The sequence below is a fragment of the Nannospalax galili genome, unplaced genomic scaffold, assembly GCF_000622305.1.
Source record: "Nannospalax galili isolate Female #2095 unplaced genomic scaffold, S.galili_v1.0 scaffold579, whole genome shotgun sequence".
NCBI classification, from domain to species: Eukaryota; Metazoa; Chordata; class Mammalia; order Rodentia; family Spalacidae; genus Nannospalax; species Nannospalax galili.
In genome coordinates this window covers 1,524,926-1,538,895 of record NW_008344599.1, presented here as the reverse complement: position 1 = coordinate 1,538,895, position 13,970 = coordinate 1,524,926, and the positions used below count along the sequence as shown (strand labels likewise).

The 13,970-nt window shown below is 41.4% G+C and overlaps 1 pseudogene; it reads left to right on the top strand.

Annotated features, from left to right (window-relative positions):
* LOC103740269 overlaps positions 1–10,943 on the top strand; it is a 51,582-nt pseudogene extending 40,639 nt beyond the window's left edge.
* Positions 10,944–13,970: the final 3,027 nt, after the last annotated feature.

The following is a 13,970-nucleotide window of genomic DNA, read 5'->3' as shown; positions in this document are numbered from 1 at the left end:
GCTGAGGCTACACATGGGTCAGTCTCAGTCAGTGACAAATACACTGTGTATTTATCTCCCAGCTGTGGAACTCTGTCTCATAATGGCTTATGAGCCTGAGTACTTCCAATTTCTCTTGGGTAAATGTTTGAGGACCTTGAAAGAGATTATGTAGAATGAACCGAATGTGAGGCTACAGCTCCGTGCTTGTCATTCTCCCCCAATTTAACTGGCTTGTCAAAGACAGCACAATAGACTATCTTGCCTTCAAATATTCATTTCTCAGTAGAATGGAATATAGAACAGGGAACCTTCTTTGCTTTTAAATCTCTGAGAGGAACTAGGAATTCCAGAAATGCCAAAGTCACCAGGGAATTTTGTGGATATCTGACTCTCCTTCCATCTTAGGAAAGATTCTCATTAAGAAAGGAAAACAAGTCTGGGTCTAAGATTAACTAATGCCTAGGAGAGAAGGACAGGGCTTCAGGAATGCCTGGGATGAAAGCTTCTGTTTGATCTCCCTCAACCAGAAGGTCCTCAGCTTGTCCTTTGTAGTATATAGTAATGCTCACATACTGAAAAGCCAGCAGAACTGGTATGTGCAAAGATGTAGTACCTCCAGTGTACGCAATGTGCCTGGCATATGAGAGATGATCAAAAGGTATTTTTGAAGGAATCAATAAATTACTGTCATGTCTTTCACAACACTGAAATTGAAAAAATCTTAAAGACAGATGCTTCAGTGTTTGGGACCAACAGACACTGGCAAGTGACTTACCTAACAAAACTACATCTTTAAACATGTCTGGAATCAGAGGTTCCATATATAACAATGACTGAGAGGCAAGTGGTTCTCTTCATGACCTCAACAAGGGTGGGATTATATCTTCATGCAAGGTTGCTGTGGGAAACCCCAGACTTTCTATGTACATGGTTGGGTTGAGAACCTGTTTGGAATGGGATCCCCAAACATCAATAGTGTTGGATCTTCTACTGCTGTCTTTGGGGCTGTCTGTGTAATTTGGCTGAGAGCCTCTTTGTAATGGGATCCTCAACACTGCAGTGTTAGATCTTGCTACTATGGCCTTGGGTACTATTTCTATGGATTTGGACAGAGGATCCCCAGAATTTGGGTACAAAGGAGAATGGTCCTCTATGACAGTCTACAATTCATACTTTAAGAAACAGTCCCATGGAGAGGTACATGAGAGCCTGGTGATGTTTCTGGTATATCTATTTTTTCCAGATCTGACTAACCAGGGATCAGGCCTTCCCTGTGACATACCATTTGTGCAGTGTTCCTGCTGTAGTACAATGAGAGCTTTGAGAATAATTGCTTCAAGCCTTACACTCCTGAATCACAAAGGAGCCCTAGCTCTGCACCTTGAGACCCAAGTCTTAGCCCATGAAGCAGGGATTCTTCTGTTACTGAACTTAGTTTCACTCTTGCCTCACGGGATACTGGGTTTTTTTTTGTTTGTTTGTTTTTTGTTGTTGTTGTTGTTGTTTTTAACTGGGCACATTGTCAAGTGGAAAAGAAAAATATATATAGTTGTGCTATAAATCTTAGAAATAAAAAAAAATAAATATTGAAAAAATATCGCCCAGGAAAGCCATTGACCTTAGAGAATCTCACACAGAAATTTCAAAGGGTTCAATTGGTCAGCTCACCCCAAACTATTATCTTCATGAAACCACACTGAGACAGGCAAGGGAACAGGGAACACCCAGTCCTATCTCCACTGCACTCTGGGACACCACTAGTATGTGGTGCTGTGGTAGGTAAGCAGGGGAAAATCTGACACTGGTCAAGTGAACATAATCTTCCCTTTTTGTCTTGGAGAGGGCATTTCCTGTAACTATCGAAGTCCCCATTATTTCTCCTATTCCTGTACCAGATGGCAACCAGAGGCAGAAAGCAATTACAAGCTGGCTCATGCCTCCATGTCACAATGAGGAACAAGCAGGAAATAGGAGGTTCTGGTCATGGGATTACAGAGGGATTTTTGCAGGACTTCCAGAGCATTATGAATGTTCACCATGCCAATTAAGGTCCAGACAGTTTCTCCAGTCCTTGGGATTATATTCCCTGCATGGATGTTGACTTTCTGTGCCCACTATCTCCTCCTGTCTCAAAGAGTGGAAAGGCCACCTTTATAAAGGAAGCTGCCACACAAGTGCAGCCCTTACTTTTCACCCTTGAAACCAAGGTTAGGACAGAAGTGTTGGAGAACAACAACCTGAAGTCTGTGTGAAATATAGAAGATTACACAATGACCTAAAATATTTGTATTTTGGAGTGTACGATCACATTTATTATTGGGTACCACCTACTGATATGTATTCTACGAAGCACTACCAAATGCCTGACTGGAGTATATTCCCATGGCCTCTTCACATTGGTCTTCCGAGGATAATATTAGCAGTGTCTCCATCGTCCAAGTGAGAAGACTGAGACTAAAGAGATGAGAAACATTTCCACGGTCGCACAGAATACAGATGGAGCTGGGCTTGATTTTATTCTAGAATGCCATACTCTCACCTCTACACATTTCAGAATCAAAAGTGGCTGCAGAAAGTGAGGATGAGACTTTCCAATCAATAGAGACTGGAGAAATTAACAACTATCTAACCACGTGAAATAAAGAGAAAGTGTGCACGTGTGTGTGTGTGTGTGTATGCATGTGCGTGTGCATGGCTATGTAACCTGAACGTATAGAAGTGGATCCCAGAGTTGTGGGGAGTGGGAATGGGAAAGAGAAGAAGCAGAACTTTAATGTATTGTTTTCCTATTATGTACTAAGAACTGAGCTCGGGTTTAACATGCTGTAATTCATATACCCTCCATAGCAACATCAGAAGTAGATATTATTCTTCTATTTTATAGGTAAGCAAAGGGAGACCAATGAAATGATCAAAGAAAATCAGGAGTCTCTCCATTTGCATTGGGGTTAATGCCAGAGACTTCGATAAACTTAAATATTTGGCTGCTTTTATCACTGTTGTCTTATAGTTACTAATATCTCAAAGTCTTAGCCTTTACTGTGTTTAATTAGAAATGAGAAAGTAGGAGCAGAAGCCACATGGGAGGGAGATTGAGGCATTAACCAAATGATATCTGGAGTTCCAGGAGGATGCAAGAGTGAGGAGCCAGACTTGAGCCATGGAACTTTCCAGACCCACACACAAGATTCTCCTCAAGGACAAAAACCAGCCTCTTCACTCACTGCCGCATTCTGAACCTTAGATGTTTTGACTTCACAGTAAGACCAGGCAGTGTTTCATGCCTTGATTTACCAAATAGAAAGCTGTTTGGAACACAGTTGGAGCTGACCTCTTGCATTCCGGGAGTCTAGCTCATATATGATTGGCCCCTGGCCTAAACCAACTTACGCTAGGTATGCCTAATCGCAGTGGCCCTAGAGCAGCAAAAATACAATCAGCATCAGCAAGAAGCCCCCTCCTCTCTCCTTTTTTTAAATTTTATTTTTGAAAACATTTCATTTATTATTTTTATTTTATGTGTATGCATATGTTGCCCACATGAGTGTAAGTGCACCTTGTCATACAATGCTGGTGTAGGTCAGAAGAGAGCATCAGATCTCCTGGAACTGAAAGCCGCCATTTGGGTACTGGGAATAATCAAACCTGGTCCTCTGCAAGAGCAGTCAGTGCTTTTAACCACTGAGCCATCTCTCCAGCCCCCTCCTCTCTCCTTTATTTTTAATATTTTGCCATTTTCAAGTTATTTTCTTTCATTTATGACACCTTATTTTGGTACACTATTAAAAAATATTGTAGATATCAGTCATTATATTAAGCATTTTGTTAATTTAGTCCTCACCATACAGGTAAGAAATAGGAACTTTACTATTCTTACTTTGCAAGTTAAAAAACTGAGACCTGAAATGATCAAGTGAATTCCTCAAGGCCATGCTGCTAGCATGTAGCATGGTCTGCATTTAAATACAAGCAGTCCATTCCCACAGTCTGTACTTGCATTATAAGCTATTGATGATTATTTTAAACAACTTTCTCCTTTACAATGTCTGAACTATACTACTCTGTACTGCTGGAAACCACTCCCATCCAATTATGGATTTACGCATATCTCAAATTCTATTAGGGTTGTTCTTCAATATTAGAAATAGGTGTACGTGTTCAGGAAGTATATTGTAGTAGAATTGTATTCCTTAAATGTCCTGGTGTACCTTCTCTCCATTCAGTCAAATCACAAAGAGAAGTCTTGAACTGGGGTAAAGGCCACCGAGAAGCGATAGACCTTGGTTCTGTTAGATTATTAACCTTGTATGCTTACCCTATTTTCCATGGTTCCTATCCACCTAACTTCTTTACAAGAACCAACGGTATTTCGCAGGAGATACTGAAGCAGGGTGATACTACGCTTGGAGTACCAACTTTGGGTCCAGGGCGACAAACATCTCACCATTGTACACACATAGGAAAAGCTACTTGATCTCCCTGACCTTTGTTTCCTTACATTGGAGCCTCCCAGAGTTATTGAGAGGGATCATTAACTCTGGAATAACATTTCCTGGCACATAGGAAACAATGTTAGCTGTTAGCACCTCCTCCCAACCATGCTCTGACCACATTGTTCTAAGGTCAACATTAATCATCCTTGAAGACACTCACTTTTAATAACAAGGAAGACTGACTTCTCATTTCCAAGGAGGTCTTGACTTAGCAAATGAGCTTCTCCTACAATCCCTGATCTATGTTCCAGTAAAAGGTAACTATTTCTCATAGACTTCCAAGAATTACTTACTGAATACAACTGATACATGTTAGTGAACCACTCAGCCACCTGTCTGCATTTCTCCTCAGATTTCCTCTCCTTTACTCCATTCACTTACTGGCTTATGAAATATATCTCCTAGCATTGACTCCCTAGTTTCTTCAGAGTCACTTGAAGGAGTTCCCAGATTCCTCTGCGCACCAATTACAAAAACATATGCAACAGTTTTAATGTAATATTAATTCATTTGAAAGCATCATTGGACTCATAGTTCTTTTTTAGACTTACATTTTCCATGAATAGGCAGAAAAGGTACAATTATTTTATCCAATTATTATCAATTGAAAGGTTCATGAAATAGTTTTGAAATTAGGCTAGTAAGGTGGCTCAGCAAGTAAAGACACTTGCGGCCAGGCTGATAAACTAAGTTCAATGTCTGGGACACACATGGTAAAAAGAGAGACCCAACTCCCACATACTCTCCTCAACATACGTGCTGTAGCATGCGCCTCTCCCTGACACTAAATAAATAATGTAATAAATTTTTTTCAATACTTTGAAATTAAAAATTGAAAGGAAACTTGGGATCTGGGGAAAAACTCAGTAAGTGACATAAAAGTCAGATGTCATAATGTCATATGACTAAGGGGCAGAGATAACTGTATTCCTGGAGCTCATTGGCCTGACAGCCTAGCCAAATCAATGTGCTTCAGGATCAGTGAGAGAGTGAGAGGCCCTATGCTAAAAAATAAGGAGAGTGATCAAAGAAGTCACCTGGTGTCAACCTCTGACCTCAAAACACACATGCAGACACACATACATGCCAACAATGCACATAAAAGAGAAAGAGAAAGAGATGGAAGAGGAGGAGGAAGAGGAAGAAGGTGCAGAGGAGGAGGAAAAGAGCAGGAGGAGAGGAGGAGGAGGAGGAGGAGGAGGAGGAGGAGGAGGAGACAATGCCTCAGAGACTCCCCCAAACACTAAATGACAGGAATGTGATGGGAGAAGATAGATGCAGGACTCTCATCCTACTCAAACCTCAACTGAATCTGCTGTGTGCCCTACTCTAGGCCCTGAAAGCTTCCTATAAGTGATTCTAAAGCTTCATAAGGGGGTCTAGATCGAGATCCTCATTAAGCTGAATGCCATGAATGAACTTCAAGAACTATTGGAACCTGCCCCAAAATAGTGTACAGAACTAGTTGTGGACAGCAGGTTCACTTGGATTTTTGCAAGCTTTGGTTCTATAGCTGTCATATATATTCACATATATATCCACATATATATGTTATGTACATGAGTTTACATATATGTGTTATATATGTGGATATATATACATATACATGTATATATATATATATATATATATATATATTCATTTCTTTCTCACACTAAATCCTAGTGTCATTACTGTTGCTAGCAGCCTGGACTTCTCTTATGGCTTCTCACCTGTAACTTGAATCAACACTACTGACTTTACAGGGTCTTTTGAAGATTAAATGAGATAGAAATCTGTGAAAGTGTTCAACAAATATTGGTTGCTACTAAAACTAGACATCTCTCCTTTATATCAGGCACCACATTTTTATGCCATCAACAGAGTTCCCATTTTCAAAATTCTTTCTAATTGTCCCAAAGCAATGTTTAACCCTATGACTTGTTTGTTGAGATCCCAGAGCTACTAATCATATACAATGGTAGACAATTAAAATGGAAATAATTTAATTTGAAATGAATGAACTTGATGAAATAGTTTATGAAATGATTGGCTCTCCTTTCCCTTGATCTACTACACATTGATTCTGGCACAAGTCCTATTGATTTTCCTCCCTCACATCAATCCCTTCTCTGTGACTATTGCCAACCTGCAGATAAATCCCAATTATCTCTGTTCTATCAGCAGCTTAGCTGCTTTCTCTGCCCCTTCTCTCCAACCTCAAATCTATCTTCACACTGCTGCCAGATTGGTGCTGAAGATGCCTTTTTCCAGTAGGGAAGCAAAAATTACCAGATGGAAGTGGGGGGAAAGGAGCTAGTGGTAAAAGCTCATTTCCTTAAAAAGCCAATTGCTAAGATTTTTGAAGTCTGTGAACTAGAAGGCTAAGTGAAAGTCACATAAGAGATCCTTATAAGTGATAAAAATCCAAATACTCTCAAACTGTCATCACCTGGCTTCACTTTACCTGCACAATATATTTTTCCATAATCAACCTCTGTCTAATCAAGCCCTGTCTGCTTCCTCTGTCACTCAAATATGATATTAACTTTAGTTTATTGTGATTGCCTAGTCCCTAAACTAAATACATAAAAGTCAGAGCACCTCCTTTATTTCTGATAAGTATCTGAAGAATGAATGGAAACAAATTCTGCATGTTAGAGTGAGAGGTACTAAGGAAGCAATACACTAACCCACAGAAAACCTTCAGATGGCAGAAAATATACAGCTATGTCTTGACAGGCTGGCAGAGCTTTACCAAATAGAGAAGGGGAGGAAATTCGGGGTAGAGAGAACAGTATTCAGAAGCTTGCTCCTGCTGCCTAGTCACCAAGAGTGGATCGCTGGCGCTAAAGACGCAGTCCTAAACCTCAGTGCTTTGGGGCAAATAGAGGCAGCATGAACTGGCCTCTGTAAAGCCAGGGTCATTCTGGTAAGTGTATGTGTCTGTATGTCAGAGAGAGAGAGAGACAGAGAGAGAGACAGAGACAGAGACAAAGAGAGACAGAGACAGAGACAGAGACAGAGAGGGAGAGGGAGAGCTCTGAATCTACTGCAAGCTAAGTAGCTCACATCTGACTACTTTTATTCCAAGGAGAATTCCAACTTCTTATATTGCATAGAATTCGTGCTTGTAAGTAGCAGAGCATAAACTTTCTGAGTGGTACATGCCAGCTTCCTATACTGCTGTTTCTACTTGAAGCAAAACTTTTCCTAGCTCCCAAAGCACTAACCCGGGAACTGGGTAAATGAGCCCCGCTGTGTGATAAGGTCTCCAGGTACCTGCTACTGCCTCCTCCCCTCAGCTCCAAGGTGGCTCTCAGGGTGTCATTGGGGTGGAAATCCCAGCAGCTTCTCTAGCTTTTTCTTGGATGCCATCTTCTCTGCCTTCAAAGACTTTACCACATAGAGTGACTGTCAAGCATGCTGACTTCCAGACCGACGACATTCCTGCAAAAGGTGTTTCCCCTCTGCTTGCTCAGTCTCAGCCTCATCATAACCTTCTTGGACACTTGCTCTTCCTTGTGCCTGCACAGTGGACCCCATAGAGCCCACCATTCCAATCTGTCCCCCTTGGCCTCTTCCAACAGCGTTCCCACTATGTCTCATGACTAAGCAACGTTGTGTAAGTGCTCTTTAGGAAAGGAGATAAACAGGACTTACTACTCTGGGATGAGGAGAGCTTCGAAGGATGCATGTCTTCCCCTGGCTTCCTTTGAAGAATTACATGGTTTCAGAGGTGGAGGATGCTAACCATGCCCTTATAGTTATTCTTCCACTTCAAGACAGACTCCAGTCAGATCAGATGACACTTTAACTCCATTGGTATTTGGAATAGCGTAGTCCTTCTTTGGGAGGAAATGTCACATGTGTTGAAAGGCATTCAGCATCATCAATTGTCTATAGTAGCCATGCCCATCATTGTAACAATCAAAGCTCTGGTGAGCATTTCTGGCTGCTGTGCAGAAGTCCCCATCCACCTTGTGGCTGGTGCTGCCTGGCATTTGCTCAGAGGCCTCATGGAGATCAATGCCTTTAGCCATATACTTTAATGTCAGATGATTTTCTGTATTGGGACATGGCCGCCTCCAGTGCAGCGTTAGTCTCTCAACATTCTTCGTACAAATGATTAACAGCTGGTCATCAACTCCTGTTAAATAGATTTTCATAAACTCAAAGAAAGTCTCCATGTCTTCATCACTGATGTGATTTACTTTATGTAAAAAGTCCCTTTCTGAATAAGCAAATCAGAATATAATTTAAATACCCTACAGGAGCTTACTGTTTAAAGAGACAAAAAAGTGAAATATTACATAAATTGGACTGATCCTCATCCTTCAGAAAAATAACGTATCCTTACAGAAACTTGTTTTTTATATTAGAGTCTGCCTTTCCATGGGTGAGGGACACTTGAATTTGCTATATCTTTCTTGATACAATTGTTTCCTTCTGCAGAGTAGGTGGATGCCTACCCTCAAAGTCGTATTGGCTGTAAATTTGCCTTCTAGTTTAAGGAAGATAAAAATGTAGAACAGTTTACAACATTCGTGAATCAGTGCTGTGAACTGTCAGCGGACATCTGTCATTCAAACAGCAGTGGGGAGAGGTTGGTGTTGATTACGGTTTGCCTTTTCCTTTTTGAAAATAGAATGGACCTTTCTGCACTTTCTTTACCTCTGCTGTCTAGAGGATGTGCAAAAGGGGTGGTGATTCATGGTCCTGAAAGAAAACAGCTCTCCAGTCCATCTCTAAACAAATAAGAAGAGATGTCTCTTTGTGGTTAACAAGAGGCAGCAATGATGGGGTCCAAAATAATCCATGTAAACATGAGAACATGAGTATAGAATGATTACATGGAGAACTGAAAACATGCGCTGATCTGTGAAGAGCAGAGACAGAGTAAGAGAAGGAGGAAGGCCGTCCCTATGTGTGCAATGGCAGGGCAGCAGAAGCATCCAGCCGCACAGTGAGAAGTACAGAGACTCCGGGAGTCTGGGGTACACAGGCGATTGTAACTGATGACCACAGAGCCAAAATATTTTAAACAAAGTTGAATAAACCAAAGGATTAACTACAAAATGTTTCTCTAGGTTCATAGCTGAAAACTAAATTTAATCAGTTTCAGAAATATGCTTAAACTGAAATTATATTACTTTTATTCTTCTACAATCTGGATTTGAAGAGAGAAAGCTACACTCTCAGCACTGAGGATATTTTCCAAGGTTTCTCTACCTTCTACGGGTCCCAGCTTACCCTTTTTGAGTTGTTCATTAACATATGCGTCTTAACTCCTGCAGGCAATGTCAAGATTTTGACCATCATTCGACTCAATTGCCATCTTCATACACCCAGGTGCTTCTTCCTAAGCATTTCATCTACTTTAGAGACTTCTAGTCTGGTGAGGACGAGACAGTCCATATCAATCCATATGCTACACAGATGTTCTGTTCTCTAATCTAAGGAGTCTCCAACTACTTCCTGCTCACAGCAGTGGGGATCTGATCACTACTGTGGTTGTTTGAAACCCCCTGAGAAACACAGTTTTTATAAATAAAAGGGTATTCTAGTTTGTTTCTCAATTGCTATGACAAAATACTCTGATCACTACCAATTGGGGAGGAAAGGGTTTATTTAGCTTACATATCCTGGGTCACAGTTCATCCAGGAGCCCAAGGTAGGAACTCAGGGCAGGAACCTGGAGGCAGGAGCTGGAGCACAGGCCATGCAGGAACACTGCTTACTAGCTTGCTCCCCCGGCCCCTGCTCAGCCTGCTTTCTTATGCAACACAGTCCCACCTGCGGGGGGGGGGGGGGGCACCACCCACAGTGGGCTGGGCCCTCCCACATCACACAACAATCAAGAAGATGCCCCACAGACATGGCCATAGGCCTGTTCAATGGAGGCAGTTCCCCAATTGAGGCTCCCTCAATCCCCATGTGTCAAGTTCACACTAAAGCTACCCAGCACAGAGGGTATGCATCCTCTGATATGGAAGGCCTGCAGCATTGGCCTAATTGTGGCAATGATGTAAGTGACATTCATGTCCAGGTTACCTTTCTGTGCCTTTCAGGTGACACTTTTGTGATGAAGTACTTCAACCTGTGATGAAGCTCTCTTGAATCAACATCACTGTCCATGAGATCTTAACACTGATCATCAATGTGTTGGTGACCATTGTATCTATGGGTGTGGTTTTATCTTTTATGTTATCATCTCCACCATGCCCCAATTTTTGACATCTATACCACATACCTCATAATGGACAGATTCTATAATGGATATCCCTTCATTGCCTACTTGAAACCTAAGTCAGAAAACACCAATGATGAAGACCAGATGATCTCTGAGACCCACCGTGTTAGCACTACGCCATTTTGAACCCTGTGGTGTACACCCTGTTGAACAAAGAAGTCAGGGACCTTCTGTGCAGAACTATAGACAGGAAACTTTTGCAACAATCTACAAAGAGTTCTCCTATGGTTTATTAACAGTAATGCTAGACGGAAACATTAGGGTATGTGTCTCTTACCCCTCCCTCTTAGACACTTCACTCTTAAGTAGGAAGAAATAAAAGGAACAACAGCAACACCTAAGTGGGAATTTAAAAACTTTACATAAAGCTGTTGGGTGAAACAATGTTCCTGTTTTGTGGTTAAATAGACTAAGATAAAAATCTACCTGAAGAAAATATCAATGTGGGCCAAGGATTTTATTTAGTCTTTGTTTTCTTGTGAATCTCCATCTAATGATGACAATAAGAAAGAATCCAGGGCATACATTAGAAAGTCTTCCCTGCAACTCCTTCTTTCCTTCCTAATTAAAAGCATGAGGGTTTCTCAAACTGTAATCGTTGTTGGAATTCGTTTCTATCTGACATATCCTATAAAAGTCACAGAATGGGAAGACACTGTGGCCCCACTATGCGGTAGACCAAAGGGAAACGGATTTCTGATACTGGCTGATTCAGTTCATCCAAGGTTCTAATGAAACTGTCATAAGCTGTTGGCCTCCCCTAGGCCCGATTTCCGCTGCTACCAGGATACCGTTGCGTACCAGTCCCCATCACGGAAGGTTGGGGTGAGGAGAGAGACTGACAGATGGGGCAAAAGAAGCCTCGGACTGCGGCCAGTACCTTGGAAGAAAACACCTGGGAGACTGTGTCAGTGGACAGTCCGTTTATTATGGCAGAAGCAGAGGTTTATATAGGAAAGTTTCGTGGGCAAAGAGGTGGGATTGGGTTTTTGGCAGGCAGGCAGGTAGAGGGAGGGAGGGGGCTTCTAAGGCTAGTGGCCTTTGTCCTGTTGTCCGGTCACATGATCTACAAGAGACCCAATTAGGATTAAGGGATTAGAGACCTAACAGTTTTGCCTGGGGGCTGTTGGGTAAAAGACAGCATGTTTAAGAATGGAGTGGGCCTGGCTCCTGCCATCCTCACTGGGAGGTCCCTGGCTGATGGCCATTCTCTACATTCCAGGTACTCCTGACTTATCCCAACAATAAGCAGTGACCAATGGCAGTTAATTAAGACAGTAGTTGATCCATGTCTTGTCAGTCATAATACCAGGGTTTTGTTTTATAGTTTGTTTTTTTAAAGCTGGCCTCCAATTCATGATCCTCTTACCTCAGCCTCCACAGTTCTGTGATTATGGACCTATGCACTATGCCCAACTACAATAAAAGTTTTTTGAGGGTATATCCTAAGATCACCCTGGGTCAATTAGGCTCTGTTAATTCAGACAACATATATTGAGTAAGAGTGAAGTACAGCCCTATACCTTGGATCCTAGAGCACTAGAGATGGAAAAGCCTTATTGCCTGGATCAACAAAGCTAAAAGTCAAGTGGAGGAAATGTATATTTCAATCATTTATTATATATGGTATATATTAAAGATGAAAAAGGAATTATGTGAGGATAACGAAAGGGAGAAAGGGAGGGAGAAAGGGAGGGAGGGGGAAAGAGGGAAAAAGAAAGTGCCATCGAGAGATTAGGGAAGTCTCAGAAAGGAGGTGTATCTGTGATCTGAACTGGTTTCAAAATACTGATAAAACACTGCTGGATGGAAAACTTAGAGGGAAAAGAATTCTGAAGTGAAGGGAAGTTCAGCTATATGTGTATGAAAGCAAAAGAATAGCTTGAGAAATGAAAAGCATTCACGGTTCTGACTCCATAAGAGTGCAAGCAGAAGCTAAGAGCAGGAAGGCAGGTATGGTCAGGCTGTACAGGCTTAGTATGCCTGCCCTCTACTGCCTTTAACTTTTAGCCAGGGTGAATCGCCCATGAATTTGGGTGATGAGGCCTTTGTGTCTATTCAAGATAAGTGAAATTTAACTTCACTGAAATACCTAGGAAATTTGTGTATTATAGAGCGATAGTCTACAAGAAGAGGAAAAGAAGAGTATGATTTAATCTTTAGGAGACTACACGGAAATAATTGAAGCTGATAGAGGATGACCAGGGAGTATTGTTGAGGTTGTGGATGAGGTGTGGATGAGCACTTGGAGGAAAAGGGTTTGCTGCCATATTAGTGACTGGGCTAGGCTTGAGACTTGGTGACTCACCAGGACACACCTTCCAGTAGAATGAAAATGTGGTCCCATAAAACAGAAAACCTTTCCAGAGAAGATACAAAGGGCACATGTAACTGTGCTCTAGATTACAGTATCCTCCTGCTCTATCTGGATTAACAGAAGCAGTGGACATAAAGGAATCAAGCTATACCTAAAGTTGTCTGAGAACAAGCTAGGTAGGTGGCTAAAAATAAGAGAGGTTCTTAACTAGGAAAGAAGAATGCATAATTAAAAGCAAAGCATTACAGGCAAAGATTTTTGACAGTCACACATTAACACTTCATGGAATTTTTACTGTATGCCACATAATATATTAGATATGAAAAATGCTGAAATTGACCTGCACTGTACCCTGAAAATAGTAGTTACTAATCTTATGAGGGAAGCAGGCTTAGGCAGACATCACCATGCTGCAATATGATAGAGAAATTGACAAAGCATGCTTAATATTTAATGACAAAGATGTAGGCCTTAGGATATTTTTTCCTGATCTATATAAAGCGAAATCTCAACAAGCTGAGAATGAACCTCTCATGCTGGAGTTCAATGACATAAATATGTGTTTCCTGGACAATAAGGCATTTTTGTTCTGTGTGAAAGGCTGTCTCCTGGGGCTGAAGGCTATGCAGCTCCTGATAGGAGTCACTCAGAGCATTTATCATGTGGACTCCTAGGACATTTATCATCCAGGTTTTCCAGAAACCTTATTTGAACAAAATAGCTTAGCAGTAAAGCATTATAGAATCAAATACCTGTAACACCCCCTTCTCGCCCCAACAAAGATCTACCAAACAAAACTTTTCTCACCTACTGAATAGGTCCAGCCTCTCAGAATATTTGTCAGGTTCAAACAACCCAAGAGGAACTCTTTTGCTTCCATTGGGATTATTTTAGACTCAACTCATGCTCAGGTTTACTTTATCATGTAAGCACCTTCCCTTACTGT